Source organism: Microcebus murinus, unplaced genomic scaffold, assembly GCF_040939455.1.
Source record: "Microcebus murinus isolate Inina unplaced genomic scaffold, M.murinus_Inina_mat1.0 scaf006_hap2_Mmur4.0, whole genome shotgun sequence".
Lineage (NCBI taxonomy): Eukaryota > Metazoa > Chordata > Mammalia > Primates > Cheirogaleidae > Microcebus > Microcebus murinus.
In genome coordinates this window covers 874,002-893,445 of record NW_027438952.1, presented here as the reverse complement: position 1 = coordinate 893,445, position 19,444 = coordinate 874,002, and the positions used below count along the sequence as shown (strand labels likewise).

The following is a 19,444-nucleotide window of genomic DNA, read 5'->3' as shown; positions in this document are numbered from 1 at the left end:
TGGAAGGTCTCCACCTTGGCGAGTCCAGCCGTGGAGGCGCATCTTGTGTGAGTGTGAGTGAGTGTGAGTGTGTGTGTGTGTAGAGAGAGACAGCCCCCCGCCCCGCCCCGCCCCGCCCATCACCCCGGTCCCTCGGAGCCCGCCGGACCCGGCCGCCGGCGAACTCAACAGGCCCGGCCCGGCGCGGGGCCTGGGGCGGGAGGCGGCGGCGGGGAAGCGCAGAGAGGCTCGGCTTCTTGAGCGGGGCAGGGGCGCCCTCCGCCGTCTAGGGCCACACCACCCTGAACGCCCCCCATCTCCTCTGGTCTCGGAAGCTAAGCAGGGTCGGGCCTCGTTAGTACTTGGATGGGAGACCGCCCGGGAATCACGGGTGCCCTAGGCGGCGGCTTTTTTTTTTTTTTTGCCTCTCGTTCTGTCCCCTTTCTGGGAGCGCGGCGGCGGCCCGGGGTGGGGGTCACCCCCACCCTCAGCGCCCGCCGCTGTGCCTGGCGCCCCAGCCCGCACCGTGGGGCCTCCTCTTGTCCCAAGCCGCGACACCGCCGCCACGCGGCAGCACGCGTGGCATCTGGACTGTCAGGTCTCAGACCAAAGGTCTGCTCTGTGGGAACCGACACGCTGGAGGAAACCTTGAGAGTCTGAGAGGGGAGGGAGTTCCAGAAGAAGGCCAGGATGTCATTTTGAGGGAGTATGTGACCAGAACTCGTCCCGTTGCTTTTGGGGTTCTACGGGCTCCACGTAGGAATCTTTGGTGGTGGCACCTGATGTTGGGGGATCCGGAGTCACACCCAGACCTGCTCCACAGGCCTCCTTTTACTTTTCTCTTCGGATTCATTATTTTTAAAAAGTGTCTCTTACCTCTATTATTGCATTTTCTTTTTTTTTTTTTCTTTTTTTTTTTTTTTTTTTGAGACAGAGTCTCACTTTGTTGTCCAGGCTAGAGTGAGTGCCGTGGCGTCACCCTAGCTCACAGCAACCTCAAACTCCTGGGCTCGAGTGATCCTTCTGCCTCAGCCTCCCGAGTAGCTGGGACTACAGGCATGCGCCACTATGCCCGGCTAATTTTTTTTTATATATATATATATATCAGTTGGCCAATCAATTTCTTTCTATTTATAGTAGAGACGGGGTCTCGCTCTTGCTCAGGCTGGTTTTGAACTCCTGACCTTGAGCAATCCACCCGCCTCGGCCTCCCAAGAGCTAGGATTACAGGCGTGAGCCACCGCGCCCGGCCTCTATTATTGCATTTTCTTTTCTCTCTCTTTTCAAGCAGATGATGGGAGTACAAGTATTCAGGTGACATGTGTTGCCCGTGCCCCCCTCCCCCCTGTGTTCTTATTCATTTACCTCTCATGTTGTATACCTCTAGCGTATTGTGGGGGTACCAATGTTAAGGTCGGGTACGTTGCCCTCTCCCAGCCTCCCCCCTCGGGTCATTAGCTTCAAGTGCGCCCATGCCCCAGTCGGTGCGCACCCACCCCATTCCTAATGGATGTGTATGCCCATCCCCTCCCCCCACCCGCCCGACACCCACCCGAGGAAGGGGATTCCTCTCTGTCCACTTAGGTGTCCATCCGTTCGTACCAATTTGCCGGTGAGCGCGCTCACGTGGTGCTCGTGTGTCCATTCTTGGGATACTTGGCTTACTGGAACGGGTTCCAGCTCTGGCCAGGAGAACACGAGAGGTGCCCTCTCACCGCTGCTCCTCACAGCCGAATGGCACTCCGTGGTGTCCACGCGCCACATTTTATTAATGCACTCCTGGATGGATGGGCACTCGGGTCGCTTCCACATCTTTGCGATTGTGAATTGTGCCCTAACTGTAACCCTAACCCTTACCCAGCCCGTCTCCTCTGCCCCTGCCTGACTCGCTCCTCCCCGGCCAGGCCCGTCACTGTCCTGGGCCCCCGCCTGACCGGCTCCTTCCCGCCCGGCCTGTCACCGTCCTCTGCCCCTGCCTGACATGCTCCTTCCCGCCCGGCCTCTCACCGTCCTCGGCCCCTGCCTGACCGGCTGGCTCCTCCGTCGCCTGGGCCTTCCAAGGGCTTGGTGTGGACGCTGCTTCCAGGAAGCCCTCCAGAAACCCGGCAGCAGGGTGGCCGCAGCAGTCTCCAGCAGCCGTCCCTAAGGCGCTTGTGCGGGGAACGTGCCCCCCCGCTGTGCCCCCTCCCCCCCCCCCCCCGCTGTGCCGTGGGGGGGCCCAGCCTGGTGTCTTGCCTGAGGCCCTGGGGCTGCCGCTCCCCGCAAGGGGAGAGCCCCGGAGGTGGGGACCGCCTCCTGATGGGGACGTACACGCAGCTCTCCACGTCGGATTCCGGGGCTCTCTGTCCTGCCCGAAGGCCCAGCTGGCCTGCGGGTCCTTAGAGTGGCAAAAACATCCGAAAACTGAGACTGAGGGTCCGGTGGGTGTCTGCACTTTTGTGCTGGGCACCCCAGGGAGGCCCGGGGGCTGGCTGGACAACGTGGTCTGCTGGGCGGGGGGTTTGGAGGAGCAACCGATGCCCTTTGCACTTTGGGTAGCAAGGGTCTGAGGTGTCTCTGAGCCCTGTGCCATGTCGGTGGAGGGGTGGGGGCGGGGGGTGGGGGGGAAGAGGAGGAGGAGGAGGTGGGAAGGGCCGGGGCCTGCAGTCCTGTTCCCGGGGTGGCACGGCAAGTGGCTTCTTCCACAGGCTGCTTGGCCTGGGCTCCCTGTACCTGGGCCTTTGGAGGACTGGCCCTGTGCTTGCCAACACTTCCTGCAGGGACCCAGAGCTGGGAGGTGGCGTCTCTCAGCCCTGGGTCGGGCAGAGCCCCAGCGGGCCATGCCCACAACCTCTCTCAGCACCGGTCCCCCAGAAGGCTCCTTTGGGACCAGGATTCTCTTGCGGTGACTCTTTAAGGTCTGGCCCCTGGATGGAGGGGCACCAGGAGTAGAGGAGCAGGAAGGGGAAGGGGGTGGCCATGCGAGGGGACACTTTGCGGCCAAGTCCCAGCTTCAGCCTGATCCTCCTGGGAACCCCGCTCTGAGACAAGGAGCCGGGCTTCGCATTCCCACAGCAGCCAGTCGTGGGCTGAGGACACCTGGGGCGTTGGGAACTCCCTGGCTTCTCCTTGGTTTAACATCTGGAGCTGCTTGGGAATCGCGCCGCCACACACACCCGAGTGCAGGTGTCTTCCGCACAGACTGCGGGCCTCGCTCTTCTGAATGCCGCTAGCTCGCCACCCACCCACGGGTGAACCTGGTCAGGGTGCTTTCTCTCGGGGGCAGACTCTGATCCGGGCGGGCTACCGGTGTCTCTGTTTGCTCGTTTCTTTCTTCCATTTCGGGAAAGGCTTCCTTGCTGGGTGTGGAAATCTCCTATGCCTTCCCTCGCCTATTCTGTCAGCTTTCAAATTCTCTTTCAGTTGCCACCCTCACAGATGGATTAGGAAACTCTTTCCGGTGCACTCATTAGTGAAATGACCTCAAGGAAGCTGGAATCCAATATCTAATGGCCGATTTTTAGCGAGTCCACACGCCAGGGTGGTCGGGGTCCAATGCAGCCCCGGCCAGGCCCAGGCCCCTTGGACTGGGCCACAGGAGGACACAGAGGAGGGTCCCGGCCCCCACGGTAGCGGTGCCGGCAGTTCTCCAAGGGCTTGGGCGTTTTCCAGAGGTGGGAGATGGAGGGGACTGATTTCTTCAGCGCCCCACAAACCACGCCACCCCACCCCACCCCACCCCACCCATGGGACACATCCCCAGAGAGAGATGCCCCATACACTCGCTCCCCTCCCCCTTGCGCTGTGCCCCAGCCCTGGCCCGGGGGAATAGGCGGCAGCCCACCCACAGGGCGGGGGGAGGGGGGCACAGCTGAAAGCGGTTGTGGGGGAGGGCGGCCCCTGGCTGGGGTCAGAGGGCGAGCGCCGGGCGCGTGCGCAGTCAGCGGCGGCGACGCGCTGGGGGTGGGCGGCGGGTAGGTGAAGGAGGCCAGGCGGGGAGAGGAGGGGGGCTGGAAGGTCTCCACCTTGGCGAGTCCAGCCGTGGAGGCGCATCTTGTGTGAGTGTGAGTGAGTGTGAGTGTGTGTGTGTGTAGAGAGAGACAGCCCCCCGCCCCGCCCCGCCCCGCCCATCACCCCGGTCCCTCGGAGCCCGCCGGACCCGGCCGCCGGCGAACTCAACAGGCCCGGCCCGGCGCGGGGCCTGGGGCGGGAGGCGGCGGCGGGGAAGCGCAGAGAGGCTCGGCTTCTTGAGCGGGGCAGGGGCGCCCTCCGCCGTCTAGGGCCACACCACCCTGAACGCCCCCCATCTCCTCTGGTCTCGGAAGCTAAGCAGGGTCGGGCCTCGTTAGTACTTGGATGGGAGACCGCCCGGGAATCACGGGTGCCCTAGGCGGCGGCTTTTTTTTTTTTTTTGCCTCTCGTTCTGTCCCCTTTCTGGGAGCGCGGCGGCGGCCCGGGGTGGGGGTCACCCCCACCCTCAGCGCCCGCCGCTGTGCCTGGCGCCCCAGCCCGCACCGTGGGGCCTCCTCTTGTCCCAAGCCGCGACACCGCCGCCACGCGGCAGCACGCGTGGCATCTGGACTGTCAGGTCTCAGACCAAAGGTCTGCTCTGTGGGAACCGACACGCTGGAGGAAACCTTGAGAGTCTGAGAGGGGAGGGAGTTCCAGAAGAAGGCCAGGATGTCATTTTGAGGGAGTATGTGACCAGAACTCGTCCCGTTGCTTTTGGGGTTCTACGGGCTCCACGTAGGAATCTTTGGTGGTGGCACCTGATGTTGGGGGATCCGGAGTCACACCCAGACCTGCTCCACAGGCCTCCTTTTACTTTTCTCTTCGGATTCATTATTTTTAAAAAGTGTCTCTTACCTCTATTATTGCATTTTCTTTTTTTTTTTTTTTTTTTTGAGACAGAGTCTCACTTTGTTGTCCAGGCTAGAGTGAGTGCCGTGGCGTCACCCTAGCTCACAGCAACCTCAAACTCCTGGGCTCGAGTGATCCTTCTGCCTCAGCCTCCCGAGTAGCTGGGACTACAGGCATGCGCCACTATGCCCGGCTAATTTTTTTTTATATATATATATATATCAGTTGGCCAATCAATTTCTTTCTATTTATAGTAGAGACGGGGTCTCGCTCTTGCTCAGGCTGGTTTTGAACTCCTGACCTTGAGCAATCCACCCGCCTCGGCCTCCCAAGAGCTAGGATTACAGGCGTGAGCCACCGCGCCCGGCCTCTATTATTGCATTTTCTTTTCTCTCTCTTTTCAAGCAGATGATGGGAGTACAAGTATTCAGGTGACATGTGTTGCCCGTGCCCCCCTCCCCCCTGTGTTCTTATTCATTTACCTCTCATGTTGTATACCTCTAGCGTATTGTGGGGGTACCAATGTTAAGGTCGGGTACGTTGCCCTCTCCCAGCCTCCCCCCTCGGGTCATTAGCTTCAAGTGCGCCCATGCCCCAGTCGGTGCGCACCCACCCCATTCCTAATGGATGTGTATGCCCATCCCCTCCCCCCACCCGCCCGACACCCACCCGAGGAAGGGGATTCCTCTCTGTCCACTTAGGTGTCCATCCGTTCGTACCAATTTGCCGGTGAGCGCGCTCACGTGGTGCTCGTGTGTCCATTCTTGGGATACTTGGCTTACTGGAACGGGTTCCAGCTCTGGCCAGGAGAACACGAGAGGTGCCCTCTCACCGCTGCTCCTCACAGCCGAATGGCACTCCGTGGTGTCCACGCGCCACATTTTATTAATGCACTCCTGGATGGATGGGCACTCGGGTCGCTTCCACATCTTTGCGATTGTGAATTGTGCCCTAACTGTAACCCTAACCCTTACCCAGCCCGTCTCCTCTGCCCCTGCCTGACTCGCTCCTCCCCGGCCAGGCCCGTCACTGTCCTGGGCCCCCGCCTGACCGGCTCCTTCCCGCCCGGCCTGTCACCGTCCTCTGCCCCTGCCTGACATGCTCCTTCCCGCCCGGCCTCTCACCGTCCTCGGCCCCTGCCTGACCGGCTGGCTCCTCCGTCGCCTGGGCCTTCCAAGGGCTTGGTGTGGACGCTGCTTCCAGGAAGCCCTCCAGAAACCCGGCAGCAGGGTGGCCGCAGCAGTCTCCAGCAGCCGTCCCTAAGGCGCTTGTGCGGGGAACGTGCCCCCCCGCTGTGCCCCCTCCCCCCCCCCCCCCGCTGTGCCGTGGGGGGGCCCAGCCTGGTGTCTTGCCTGAGGCCCTGGGGCTGCCGCTCCCCGCAAGGGGAGAGCCCCGGAGGTGGGGACCGCCTCCTGATGGGGACGTACACGCAGCTCTCCACGTCGGATTCCGGGGCTCTCTGTCCTGCCCGAAGGCCCAGCTGGCCTGCGGGTCCTTAGAGTGGCAAAAACATCCGAAAACTGAGACTGAGGGTCCGGTGGGTGTCTGCACTTTTGTGCTGGGCACCCCAGGGAGGCCCGGGGGCTGGCTGGACAACGTGGTCTGCTGGGCGGGGGGTTTGGAGGAGCAACCGATGCCCTTTGCACTTTGGGTAGCAAGGGTCTGAGGTGTCTCTGAGCCCTGTGCCATGTCGGTGGAGGGGTGGGGGCGGGGGGTGGGGGGGAAGAGGAGGAGGAGGAGGTGGGAAGGGCCGGGGCCTGCAGTCCTGTTCCCGGGGTGGCACGGCAAGTGGCTTCTTCCACAGGCTGCTTGGCCTGGGCTCCCTGTACCTGGGCCTTTGGAGGACTGGCCCTGTGCTTGCCAACACTTCCTGCAGGGACCCAGAGCTGGGAGGTGGCGTCTCTCAGCCCTGGGTCGGGCAGAGCCCCAGCGGGCCATGCCCACAACCTCTCTCAGCACCGGTCCCCCAGAAGGCTCCTTTGGGACCAGGATTCTCTTGCGGTGACTCTTTAAGGTCTGGCCCCTGGATGGAGGGGCACCAGGAGTAGAGGAGCAGGAAGGGGAAGGGGGTGGCCATGCGAGGGGACACTTTGCGGCCAAGTCCCAGCTTCAGCCTGATCCTCCTGGGAACCCCGCTCTGAGACAAGGAGCCGGGCTTCGCATTCCCACAGCAGCCAGTCGTGGGCTGAGGACACCTGGGGCGTTGGGAACTCCCTGGCTTCTCCTTGGTTTAACATCTGGAGCTGCTTGGGAATCGCGCCGCCACACACACCCGAGTGCAGGTGTCTTCCGCACAGACTGCGGGCCTCGCTCTTCTGAATGCCGCTAGCTCGCCACCCACCCACGGGTGAACCTGGTCAGGGTGCTTTCTCTCGGGGGCAGACTCTGATCCGGGCGGGCTACCGGTGTCTCTGTTTGCTCGTTTCTTTCTTCCATTTCGGGAAAGGCTTCCTTGCTGGGTGTGGAAATCTCCTATGCCTTCCCTCGCCTATTCTGTCAGCTTTCAAATTCTCTTTCAGTTGCCACCCTCACAGATGGATTAGGAAACTCTTTCCGGTGCACTCATTAGTGAAATGACCTCAAGGAAGCTGGAATCCAATATCTAATGGCCGATTTTTAGCGAGTCCACACGCCAGGGTGGTCGGGGTCCAATGCAGCCCCGGCCAGGCCCAGGCCCCTTGGACTGGGCCACAGGAGGACACAGAGGAGGGTCCCGGCCCCCACGGTAGCGGTGCCGGCAGTTCTCCAAGGGCTTGGGCGTTTTCCAGAGGTGGGAGATGGAGGGGACTGATTTCTTCAGCGCCCCACAAACCACGCCACCCCACCCCACCCCACCCCACCCATGGGACACATCCCCAGAGAGAGATGCCCCATACACTCGCTCCCCTCCCCCTTGCGCTGTGCCCCAGCCCTGGCCCGGGGGAATAGGCGGCAGCCCACCCACAGGGCGGGGGGAGGGGGGCACAGCTGAAAGCGGTTGTGGGGGAGGGCGGCCCCTGGCTGGGGTCAGAGGGCGAGCGCCGGGCGCGTGCGCAGTCAGCGGCGGCGACGCGCTGGGGGTGGGCGGCGGGTAGGTGAAGGAGGCCAGGCGGGGAGAGGAGGGGGGCTGGAAGGTCTCCACCTTGGCGAGTCCAGCCGTGGAGGCGCATCTTGTGTGAGTGTGAGTGAGTGTGAGTGTGTGTGTGTGTAGAGAGAGACAGCCCCCCGCCCCGCCCCGCCCCGCCCATCACCCCGGTCCCTCGGAGCCCGCCGGACCCGGCCGCCGGCGAACTCAACAGGCCCGGCCCGGCGCGGGGCCTGGGGCGGGAGGCGGCGGCGGGGAAGCGCAGAGAGGCTCGGCTTCTTGAGCGGGGCAGGGGCGCCCTCCGCCGTCTAGGGCCACACCACCCTGAACGCCCCCCATCTCCTCTGGTCTCGGAAGCTAAGCAGGGTCGGGCCTCGTTAGTACTTGGATGGGAGACCGCCCGGGAATCACGGGTGCCCTAGGCGGCGGCTTTTTTTTTTTTTTTGCCTCTCGTTCTGTCCCCTTTCTGGGAGCGCGGCGGCGGCCCGGGGTGGGGGTCACCCCCACCCTCAGCGCCCGCCGCTGTGCCTGGCGCCCCAGCCCGCACCGTGGGGCCTCCTCTTGTCCCAAGCCGCGACACCGCCGCCACGCGGCAGCACGCGTGGCATCTGGACTGTCAGGTCTCAGACCAAAGGTCTGCTCTGTGGGAACCGACACGCTGGAGGAAACCTTGAGAGTCTGAGAGGGGAGGGAGTTCCAGAAGAAGGCCAGGATGTCATTTTGAGGGAGTATGTGACCAGAACTCGTCCCGTTGCTTTTGGGGTTCTACGGGCTCCACGTAGGAATCTTTGGTGGTGGCACCTGATGTTGGGGGATCCGGAGTCACACCCAGACCTGCTCCACAGGCCTCCTTTTACTTTTCTCTTCGGATTCATTATTTTTAAAAAGTGTCTCTTACCTCTATTATTGCATTTTCTTTTTTTTTTTTTCTTTTTTTTTTTTTTTTTTTGAGACAGAGTCTCACTTTGTTGTCCAGGCTAGAGTGAGTGCCGTGGCGTCACCCTAGCTCACAGCAACCTCAAACTCCTGGGCTCGAGTGATCCTTCTGCCTCAGCCTCCCGAGTAGCTGGGACTACAGGCATGCGCCACTATGCCCGGCTAATTTTTTTTTATATATATATATATATCAGTTGGCCAATCAATTTCTTTCTATTTATAGTAGAGACGGGGTCTCGCTCTTGCTCAGGCTGGTTTTGAACTCCTGACCTTGAGCAATCCACCCGCCTCGGCCTCCCAAGAGCTAGGATTACAGGCGTGAGCCACCGCGCCCGGCCTCTATTATTGCATTTTCTTTTCTCTCTCTTTTCAAGCAGATGATGGGAGTACAAGTATTCAGGTGACATGTGTTGCCCGTGCCCCCCTCCCCCCTGTGTTCTTATTCATTTACCTCTCATGTTGTATACCTCCAGCGTATTGTGGGGGTACCAATGTTAAGGTCGGGTACGTTGCCCTCTCCCAGCCTCCCCCCTCGGGTCATTAGCTTCAAGTGCGCCCATGCCCCAGTCGGTGCGCACCCACCCCATTCCTAATGGATGTGTATGCCCATCCCCTCCCCCCACCCGCCCGACACCCACCCGAGGAAGGGGATTCCTCTCTGTCCACTTAGGTGTCCATCCGTTCGTACCAATTTGCCGGTGAGCGCGCTCACGTGGTGCTCGTGTGTCCATTCTTGGGATACTTGGCTTACTGGAACGGGTTCCAGCTCTGGCCAGGAGAACACGAGAGGTGCCCTCTCACCGCTGCTCCTCACAGCCGAATGGCACTCCGTGGTGTCCACGCGCCACATTTTATTAATGCACTCCTGGATGGATGGGCACTCGGGTCGCTTCCACATCTTTGCGATTGTGAATTGTGCCCTAACTGTAACCCTAACCCTTACCCAGCCCGTCTCCTCTGCCCCTGCCTGACTCGCTCCTCCCCGGCCAGGCCCGTCACTGTCCTGGGCCCCCGCCTGACCGGCTCCTTCCCGCCCGGCCTGTCACCGTCCTCTGCCCCTGCCTGACATGCTCCTTCCCGCCCGGCCTCTCACCGTCCTCGGCCCCTGCCTGACCGGCTGGCTCCTCCGTCGCCTGGGCCTTCCAAGGGCTTGGTGTGGACGCTGCTTCCAGGAAGCCCTCCAGAAACCCGGCAGCAGGGTGGCCGCAGCAGTCTCCAGCAGCCGTCCCTAAGGCGCTTGTGCGGGGAACGTGCCCCCCCGCTGTGCCCCCTCCCCCCCCCCCCACTGTGCCGTGGGGGGGCCCAGCCTGGTGTCTTGCCTGAGGCCCTGGGGCTGCCGCTCCCCGCAAGGGGAGAGCCCCGGAGGTGGGGACCGCCTCCTGATGGGGACGTACACGCAGCTCTCCACGTCGGATTCCGGGGCTCTCTGTCCTGCCCGAAGGCCCAGCTGGCCTGCGGGTCCTTAGAGTGGCAAAAACATCCGAAAACTGAGACTGAGGGTCCGGTGGGTGTCTGCACTTTTGTGCTGGGCACCCCAGGGAGGCCCGGGGGCTGGCTGGACAACGTGGTCTGCTGGGCGGGGGGTTTGGAGGAGCAACCGATGCCCTTTGCACTTTGGGTAGCAAGGGTCTGAGGTGTCTCTGAGCCCTGTGCCATGTCGGTGGAGGGGTGGGGGCGGGGGGTGGGGGGGAAGAGGAGGAGGAGGAGGTGGGAAGGGCCGGGGCCTGCAGTCCTGTTCCCGGGGTGGCACGGCAAGTGGCTTCTTCCACAGGCTGCTTGGCCTGGGCTCCCTGTACCTGGGCCTTTGGAGGACTGGCCCTGTGCTTGCCAACACTTCCTGCAGGGACCCAGAGCTGGGAGGTTGCGTCTCTCAGCCCTGGGTCGGGCAGAGCCCCAGCGGGCCATGCCCACAACCTCTCTCAGCACCGGTCCCCCAGAAGGCTCCTTTGGGACCAGGATTCTCTTGCGGTGACTCTTTAAGGTCTGGCCCCTGGATGGAGGGGCACCAGGAGTAGAGGAGCAGGAAGGGGAAGGGGGTGGCCATGCGAGGGGACACTTTGCGGCCAAGTCCCAGCTTCAGCCTGATCCTCCTGGGAACCCCGCTCTGAGACAAGGAGCCGGGCTTCGCATTCCCACAGCAGCCAGTCGTGGGCTGAGGACACCTGGGGCGTTGGGAACTCCCTGGCTTCTCCTTGGTTTAACATCTGGAGCTGCTTGGGAATCGCGCCGCCACACACACCCGAGTGCAGGTGTCTTCCGCACAGACTGCGGGCCTCGCTCTTCTGAATGCCGCTAGCTCGCCACCCACCCACGGGTGAACCTGGTCAGGGTGCTTTCTCTCGGGGGCAGACTCTGATCCGGGCGGGCTACCGGTGTCTCTGTTTGCTCGTTTCTTTCTTCCATTTCGGGAAAGGCTTCCTTGCTGGGTGTGGAAATCTCCTATGCCTTTCCTCGCCTATTCTGTCAGCTTTCAAATTCTCTTTCAGTTGCCACCCTCACAGATGGATTAGGAAACTCTTTCCGGTGCACTCATTAGTGAAATGACCTCAAGGAAGCTGGAATCCAATATCTAATGGCCGATTTTTGGCGAGTCCACACGCCAGGGTGGTCGGGGTCCAATGCAGCCCCGGCCAGGCCCAGGCCCCTTGGACTGGGCCACAGGAGGACACAGAGGAGGGTCCCGGCCCCCACGGTAGCGGTGCCGGCAGTTCTCCAAGGGCTTGGGCGTTTTCCAGAGGTGGGAGATGGAGGGGACTGATTTCTTCAGCGCCCCACAAACCACGCCACCCCACCCCACCCCACCCCACCCATGGGACACATCCCCAGAGAGAGATGCCCCATACACTCGCTCCCCTCCCCCTTGCGCTGTGCCCCAGCCCTGGCCCGGGGGAATAGGCGGCAGCCCACCCACAGGGCGGGGGGAGGGGGGCACAGCTGAAAGCGGTTGTGGGGGAGGGCGGCCCCTGGCTGGGGTCAGAGGGCGAGCGCCGGGCGCGTGCGCAGTCAGCGGCGGCGACGCGCTGGGGGTGGGCGGCGGGTAGGTGAAGGAGGCCAGGCGGGGAGAGGAGGGGGGCTGGAAGGTCTCCACCTTGGCGAGTCCAGCCGTGGAGGCGCATCTTGTGTGAGTGTGAGTGAGTGTGAGTGTGTGTGTGTGTAGAGAGAGACAGCCCCCCGCCCCGCCCCGCCCCGCCCATCACCCCGGTCCCTCGGAGCCCGCCGGACCCGGCCGCCGGCGAACTCAACAGGCCCGGCCCGGCGCGGGGCCTGGGGCGGGAGGCGGCGGCGGGGAAGCGCAGAGAGGCTCGGCTTCTTGAGCGGGGCAGGGGCGCCCTCCGCCGTCTAGGGCCACACCACCCTGAACGCCCCCCATCTCCTCTGGTCTCGGAAGCTAAGCAGGGTCGGGCCTCGTTAGTACTTGGATGGGAGACCGCCCGGGAATCACGGGTGCCCTAGGCGGCGGCTTTTTTTTTTTTTTTGCCTCTCGTTCTGTCCCCTTTCTGGGAGCGCGGCGGCGGCCCGGGGTGGGGGTCACCCCCACCCTCAGCGCCCGCCGCTGTGCCTGGCGCCCCAGCCCGCACCGTGGGGCCTCCTCTTGTCCCAAGCCGCGACACCGCCGCCACGCGGCAGCACGCGTGGCATCTGGACTGTCAGGTCTCAGACCAAAGGTCTGCTCTGTGGGAACCGACACGCTGGAGGAAACCTTGAGAGTCTGAGAGGGGAGGGAGTTCCAGAAGAAGGCCAGGATGTCATTTTGAGGGAGTATGTGACCAGAACTCGTCCCGTTGCTTTTGGGGTTCTACGGGCTCCACGTAGGAATCTTTGGTGGTGGCACCTGATGTTGGGGGATCCGGAGTCACACCCAGACCTGCTCCACAGGCCTCCTTTTACTTTTCTCTTCGGATTCATTATTTTTAAAAAGTGTCTCTTACCTCTATTATTGCATTTTCTTTTTTTTTTTTTTCTTTTTTTTTTTTTTTTTTTGAGACAGAGTCTCACTTTGTTGTCCAGGCTAGAGTGAGTGCCGTGGCGTCACCCTAGCTCACAGCAACCTCAAACTCCTGGGCTCGAGTGATCCTTCTGCCTCAGCCTCCCGAGTAGCTGGGACTACAGGCATGCGCCACTATGCCCGGCTAATTTTTTTTTATATATATATATATATCAGTTGGCCAATCAATTTCTTTCTATTTATAGTAGAGACGGGGTCTCGCTCTTGCTCAGGCTGGTTTTGAACTCCTGACCTTGAGCAATCCACCCGCCTCGGCCTCCCAAGAGCTAGGATTACAGGCGTGAGCCACCGCGCCCGGCCTCTATTATTGCATTTTCTTTTCTCTCTCTTTTCAAGCAGATGATGGGAGTACAAGTATTCAGGTGACATGTGTTGCCCGTGCCCCCCTCCCCCCTGTGTTCTTATTCATTTACCTCTCATGTTGTATACCTCCAGCGTATTGTGGGGGTACCAATGTTAAGGTCGGGTACGTTGCCCTCTCCCAGCCTCCCCCCTCGGGTCATTAGCTTCAAGTGCGCCCATGCCCCAGTCGGTGCGCACCCACCCCATTCCTAATGGATGTGTATGCCCATCCCCTCCCCCCACCCGCCCGACACCCACCCGAGGAAGGGGATTCCTCTCTGTCCACTTAGGTGTCCATCCGTTCGTACCAATTTGCCGGTGAGCGCGCTCACGTGGTGCTCGTGTGTCCATTCTTGGGATACTTGGCTTACTGGAACGGGTTCCAGCTCTGGCCAGGAGAACACGAGAGGTGCCCTCTCACCGCTGCTCCTCACAGCCGAATGGCACTCCGTGGTGTCCACGCGCCACATTTTATTAATGCACTCCTGGATGGATGGGCACTCGGGTCGCTTCCACATCTTTGCGATTGTGAATTGTGCCCTAACTGTAACCCTAACCCTTACCCAGCCCGTCTCCTCTGCCCCTGCCTGACTCGCTCCTCCCCGGCCAGGCCCGTCACTGTCCTGGGCCCCCGCCTGACCGGCTCCTTCCCGCCCGGCCTGTCACCGTCCTCTGCCCCTGCCTGACATGCTCCTTCCCGCCCGGCCTCTCACCGTCCTCGGCCCCTGCCTGACCGGCTGGCTCCTCCGTCGCCTGGGCCTTCCAAGGGCTTGGTGTGGACGCTGCTTCCAGGAAGCCCTCCAGAAACCCGGCAGCAGGGTGGCCGCAGCAGTCTCCAGCAGCCGTCCCTAAGGCGCTTGTGCGGGGAACGTGCCCCCCCGCTGTGCCCCCTCCCCCCCCCCCCCCCGCTGTGCCGTGGGGGGGCCCAGCCTGGTGTCTTGCCTGAGGCCCTGGGGCTGCCGCTCCCCGCAAGGGGAGAGCCCCGGAGGTGGGGACCGCCTCCTGATGGGGACGTACACGCAGCTCTCCACGTCGGATTCCGGGGCTCTCTGTCCTGCCCGAAGGCCCAGCTGGCCTGCGGGTCCTTAGAGTGGCAAAAACATCCGAAAACTGAGACTGAGGGTCCGGTGGGTGTCTGCACTTTTGTGCTGGGCACCCCAGGGAGGCCCGGGGGCTGGCTGGACAACGTGGTCTGCTGGGCGGGGGGTTTGGAGGAGCAACCGATGCCCTTTGCACTTTGGGTAGCAAGGGTCTGAGGTGTCTCTGAGCCCTGTGCCATGTCGGTGGAGGGGTGGGGGCGGGGGGTGGGGGGGAAGAGGAGGAGGAGGAGGTGGGAAGGGCCGGGGCCTGCAGTCCTGTTCCCGGGGTGGCACGGCAAGTGGCTTCTTCCACAGGCTGCTTGGCCTGGGCTCCCTGTACCTGGGCCTTTGGAGGACTGGCCCTGTGCTTGCCAACACTTCCTGCAGGGACCCAGAGCTGGGAGGTGGCGTCTCTCAGCCCTGGGTCGGGCAGAGCCCCAGCGGGCCATGCCCACAACCTCTCTCAGCACCGGTCCCCCAGAAGGCTCCTTTGGGACCAGGATTCTCTTGCGGTGACTCTTTAAGGTCTGGCCCCTGGATGGAGGGGCACCAGGAGTAGAGGAGCAGGAAGGGGAAGGGGGTGGCCGTGCGAGGGGACACTTTGCGGCCAAGTCCCAGCTTCAGCCTGATCCTCCTGGGAACCCCGCTCTGAGACAAGGAGCCGGGCTTCGCATTCCCACAGCAGCCAGTCGTGGGCTGAGGACACCTGGGGCGTTGGGAACTCCCTGGCTTCTCCTTGGTTTAACATCTGGAGCTGCTTGGGAATCGCGCCGCCACACACACCCGAGTGCAGGTGTCTTCCGCACAGACTGCGGGCCTCGCTCTTCTGAATGCCGCTAGCTCGCCACCCACCCACGGGTGAACCTGGTCAGGGTGCTTTCTCTCGGGGGCAGACTCTGATCCGGGCGGGCTACCGGTGTCTCTGTTTGCTCGTTTCTTTCTTCCATTTCGGGAAAGGCTTCCTTGCTGGGTGTGGAAATCTCCTATGCCTTCCCTCGCCTATTCTGTCAGCTTTCAAATTCTCTTTCAGTTGCCACCCTCACAGATGGATTAGGAACCTCTTTCCGGTGCACTCATTAGTGAAATGACCTCAAGGAAGCTGGAATCCAATATCTAATGGCCGATTTTTGGCGAGTCCACACGCCAGGGTGGTCAGGGTCCAATGCAGCCCCGGCCAGGCCCAGGCCCCTTGGACTGGGCCACAGGAGGACACAGAGGAGGGTCCCGGCCCCCACGGTAGCGGTGCCGGCAGTTCTCCAAGGGCTTGGGCGTTTTCCAGAGGTGGGAGATGGAGGGGACTGATTTCTTCAGCGCCCCACAAACCACGCCACCCCACCCCACCCCACCCATGGGACACATCCCCAGAGAGAGATGCCCCATACACTCGCTCCCCTCCCCCTTGCGCTGTGCCCCAGTCCTGGCCCGGGGGAATAGGCGGCAGCCCACCCACAGGGCGGGGGGAGGGGGGCACAGCTGAAAGCGGTTGTGGGGGAGGGCGGCCCCTGGCTGGGGTCAGAGGGCGAGCGCCGGGCGCGTGCGCAGTCAGCGGCGGCGACGCGCTGGGGGTGGGCGGCGGGTAGGTGAAGGAGGCCAGGCGGGGAGAGGAGGGGGGCTGGAAGGTCTCCACCTTGGCGAGTCCAGCCGTGGAGGCGCATCTTGTGTGAGTGTGAGTGAGTGTGAGTGTGTGTGTGTGTAGAGAGAGACAGCCCCCCGCCCCGCCCCGCCCCGCCCATCACCCCGGTCCCTCGGAGCCCGCCGGACCCGGCCGCCGGCGAACTCAACAGGCCCGGCCCGGCGCGGGGCCTGGGGCGGGAGGCGGCGGCGGGGAAGCGCAGAGAGGCTCGGCTTCTTGAGCGGGGCAGGGGCGCCCTCCGCCGTCTAGGGCCACACCACCCTGAACGCCCCCCATCTCCTCTGGTCTCGGAAGCTAAGCAGGGTCGGGCCTCGTTAGTACTTGGATGGGAGACCGCCCGGGAATCACGGGTGCCCTAGGCGGCGGCTTTTTTTTTTTTTTTGCCTCTCGTTCTGTCCCCTTTCTGGGAGCGCGGCGGCGGCCCGGGGTGGGGTTCACCCCCACCCTCAGCGCCCGCCGCTGTGCCTGGCGCCCCAGCCCGCACCGTGGGGCCTCCTCTTGTCCCAAGCCGCGACACCGCCGCCACGCGGCAGCACGCGTGGCATCTGGACTGTCAGGTCTCAGACCAAAGGTCTGCTCTGTGGGAACCGACACGCTGGAGGAAACCTTGAGAGTCTGAGAGGGGAGGGAGTTCCAGAAGAAGGCCAGGATGTCATTTTGAGGGAGTATGTGACCAGAACTCGTCCCGTTGCTTTTGGGGTTCTACGGGCTCCACGTAGGAATCTTTGGTGGTGGCACCTGATGTTGGGGGATCCGGAGTCACACCCAGACCTGCTCGACAGGCCTCCTTTTACTTTTCTTTTCGGATTCATGTTCTTAGAAAGTGTCTCTTATCTCTATTATTGCATTTTCTTTTCTCTCTCCTTTCTAGCAGATGATGGGAGTACAAGTATTGAGGTGACATGTGTTGCCCGTGCCCCCCTCCCCCCTGTCTCCTTATTTATTTCTCATTCTCTCCCAGCGTATTGTGGGGGTACCAATGTTCAGGTCGGGTGCATTGCTCTTTCCCCGCCTCCCCCCTCGGGTCAGAGCTTCAAGTGCGCCCATCCCCCAGTAGGTGCGCACCCACCCCCTCCCTAATGGATGTGTATGCCCACCCCCTCCCCACGCCCGCCCGACACCCACCCGATGAAGGTGATTCCTGGCTGTCCACTTAGGTGTCCATCCGTTCCTACCAATTTGCCGGTGAGCGCGCGCACGTGGTGCTCGTGTGTCCGTTCTTGGGACACCTGGCCTACTGGAACGGGTTCCAGCTCTGGCCAGGAGAACACGAGAGGCGCCCCCTCACCGCTGCTCCTCACAGCCGAATGGCACTCCGTGGTGTCCACGCGCCACATGTTACTAATGCACTCCTGGATGGATGGGCACTCGGGTCGCTTCCACATCTTTGCGATTGTGAATTGTGCCCTAACTGTCACCCTACCCCTTACCCAGCCCGTCTCCTCTGCCCCTGCCTGACGCGCTCCTCCCCCGCCAGGCCCGTCACTGTCCTCGGCCCCTGCCCCTGCCTGACCGGCCCCTTCCCGCCCCGGCCCGTCACCGTCACCGTCACCGTCACCGTCCTCTGCCCCTGCCTGACAGGCTCCTCTCCGCCCGGCCCACCACCTGGGCCACTGCCTGACTCGCTCCTCCCCGGCCAGGCCCGTCACTGTCCTGGGCCCCCGCCTGACCGGCTCCTTCCCGCCCGGCCTGTCACCGTCCTCGGCCCCTGCCTGACACGCTCCTCCCCGCCCGTCACCGTCCTCGGCCCCTGCCTGACCGGCTCCTCCGTCGCCTGGGCCTTCCAGGGGCTTGGTGTGGACGCTGCTTCCAGGAAGCCCTCCAGGAACCCGGCAGCAGGGCGGCCGCAGCAGTCTGGCGCAGGCATCGCTAAGTCGCCTGCCGGGGACAGGGACGTGCCCCGCTGTGCCGCGGGGGCCCAGCCTGGTGTCTTCCCTGAGGCCCTGGGGCTGCCGCTCCCCGCAAGGGGAGAGCCTCGGAGGTGGGGACCGCCTCCTGATGGGGACGTCCACGCAGCTCTCCACGTCGGATTCCGGGGCTCTCTGTCCTGCCTGAAGGCCCAGCTGGCCTGCGGGTCCTTAGAATGGCAGGAACATCCTCAAACTGAGATTGCGAGTCCGGGGGTTGTCTGCACTTTTGTGCTGGGCACCCCAGGGAGGCCCAGGGTCTGGCTGGACAACGCGGTCTGCTCGGGTGCTTTGGAGGAGCAACCGATGCCCTTTGGACTTTGGTAGCAGCGTCTCAGGTGTCTCTGAGCCCTGCGCCATGTCGGGGAGGAGGCGGGAGGGGCCGCGACCTGCAGTCGTGTTCCCGGGGTGGCACGGCATGTGGCTTCTTCCACAGGCTGCTTGGCCTGGGCTCCCTGCACCTGGGCCTTTGGGGGACTGGCCCTGTGCTTGCCAACGCTTCCTGCAGGGACCCGGAGCTGGGAGGTGGCATCTCCCAGCCCTGGGCCGGGCAGAGCCCCAGCGGGCCATGCCCACAACCTCTCTCAGCACGGGTCCCCCAGAAGGCTCCTTTGGGACCAGGATTCTCCTGCGGGTGACTTCTTAAAGTCTGGCCCCTGGATGGAGGGGCACCGGGAGCAGAGGAGCCGGAAGCGGAAGGGGGTGCCCATGCGAGGGGACATTTTCAGGCCAAGTACCAGCTTCAGCCTGATCCTCCTGGGAACCCCGGGGTGTACGTCACACCTCCTGGTTGTCCCGCTCTGAGACAAGGAGCCGCCGGGCTTCGCATTCCCACAGCAGCCAGTCGTGGGCTGAGGACACCTGGGGCCTTGGGAACTCCCTGGCTTCTCTTTGGATTACCATTTGGAGCTGCTTGGGAATCGCGCCGCCACACACACCCGAGTGCAGGTGTCTTCTGCACAGACTGCGGGCCTCGCGCTTCTGAATGCCACTGGCTCGCCACCCACCCACGGGTGAACCTGGTCAGGGTGCTTTCTCTAAGGAGCCGACTCTGATCCGGGCGGGCTACCGGTGTCTCTGTTTGCTCGTTTCTTTCTTCCATTTCGGGAAAGTCTGCCTTACTGGGTGTGGAAATCTCCTATGCCTTTCCTCGCCTATTCTGTCAGCTTTAAAATTCTCTTTCAGTTGCCACCCTCACAGATGGATTAGGAAACTCTTTCCGGTGCACTCATTAGTGAAATGACCTCAAGGAAGCTCGAATCCAATATCTAATCGCCGGCTTTTAGCAAGTCCACACCTGAGGGTGGTTGGGGTCCAATCCAGCCCCGGGCCAGGCCCAGGCCCCTTGGACTGGGCCACAGGAGGACACGGAGCAGGGTCCCGGCCCCCACGGGAGCGGTGCCGGCAGTTCTCCAAGGGCTTGGGGGTTTTCCAGAGGTAGGAGATGGAGGGGACTGATTTCTTCAGCGCCCCCCAAACCACCCCGCCCCACCCCAGCCATGGGACACATCCCGAGAGACGCCCCTACACTCGCTCCCCTCCCCCATGCGCTGTGCCCCAGCCCTGGCCCTGGGGAATAGGCGGCAGCCCACCCACAGGGCGGGGGCGCAGCTGACAGGGGTTGTGCGGGAGGGCGGCCCCTGGCTGGGGTCAAAGGGT

At 62.8% G+C, this 19,444-nt stretch overlaps 5 pseudogenes; all 5 read left to right on the top strand.

Moving 5' to 3' along the window:
• The first annotated feature begins 263 nt into the window (after nucleotides 1-263).
• LOC142866603 (uncharacterized) lies at nucleotides 264-382 on the top strand (annotated as a pseudogene).
• A 3,850-nt stretch (nucleotides 383-4,232) lies between these two features.
• LOC142866602 (uncharacterized) lies at nucleotides 4,233-4,351 on the top strand (annotated as a pseudogene).
• Nucleotides 4,352-8,188: 3,837 nt separating this feature from the next.
• LOC142866601 (uncharacterized) lies at nucleotides 8,189-8,307 on the top strand (annotated as a pseudogene).
• Nucleotides 8,308-12,155: 3,848 nt separating this feature from the next.
• Nucleotides 12,156-12,274, top strand: LOC142866599 (uncharacterized; annotated as a pseudogene).
• A 3,847-nt stretch (nucleotides 12,275-16,121) lies between these two features.
• Nucleotides 16,122-16,240, top strand: LOC142866598 (uncharacterized; annotated as a pseudogene).
• Nucleotides 16,241-19,444: the final 3,204 nt, after the last annotated feature.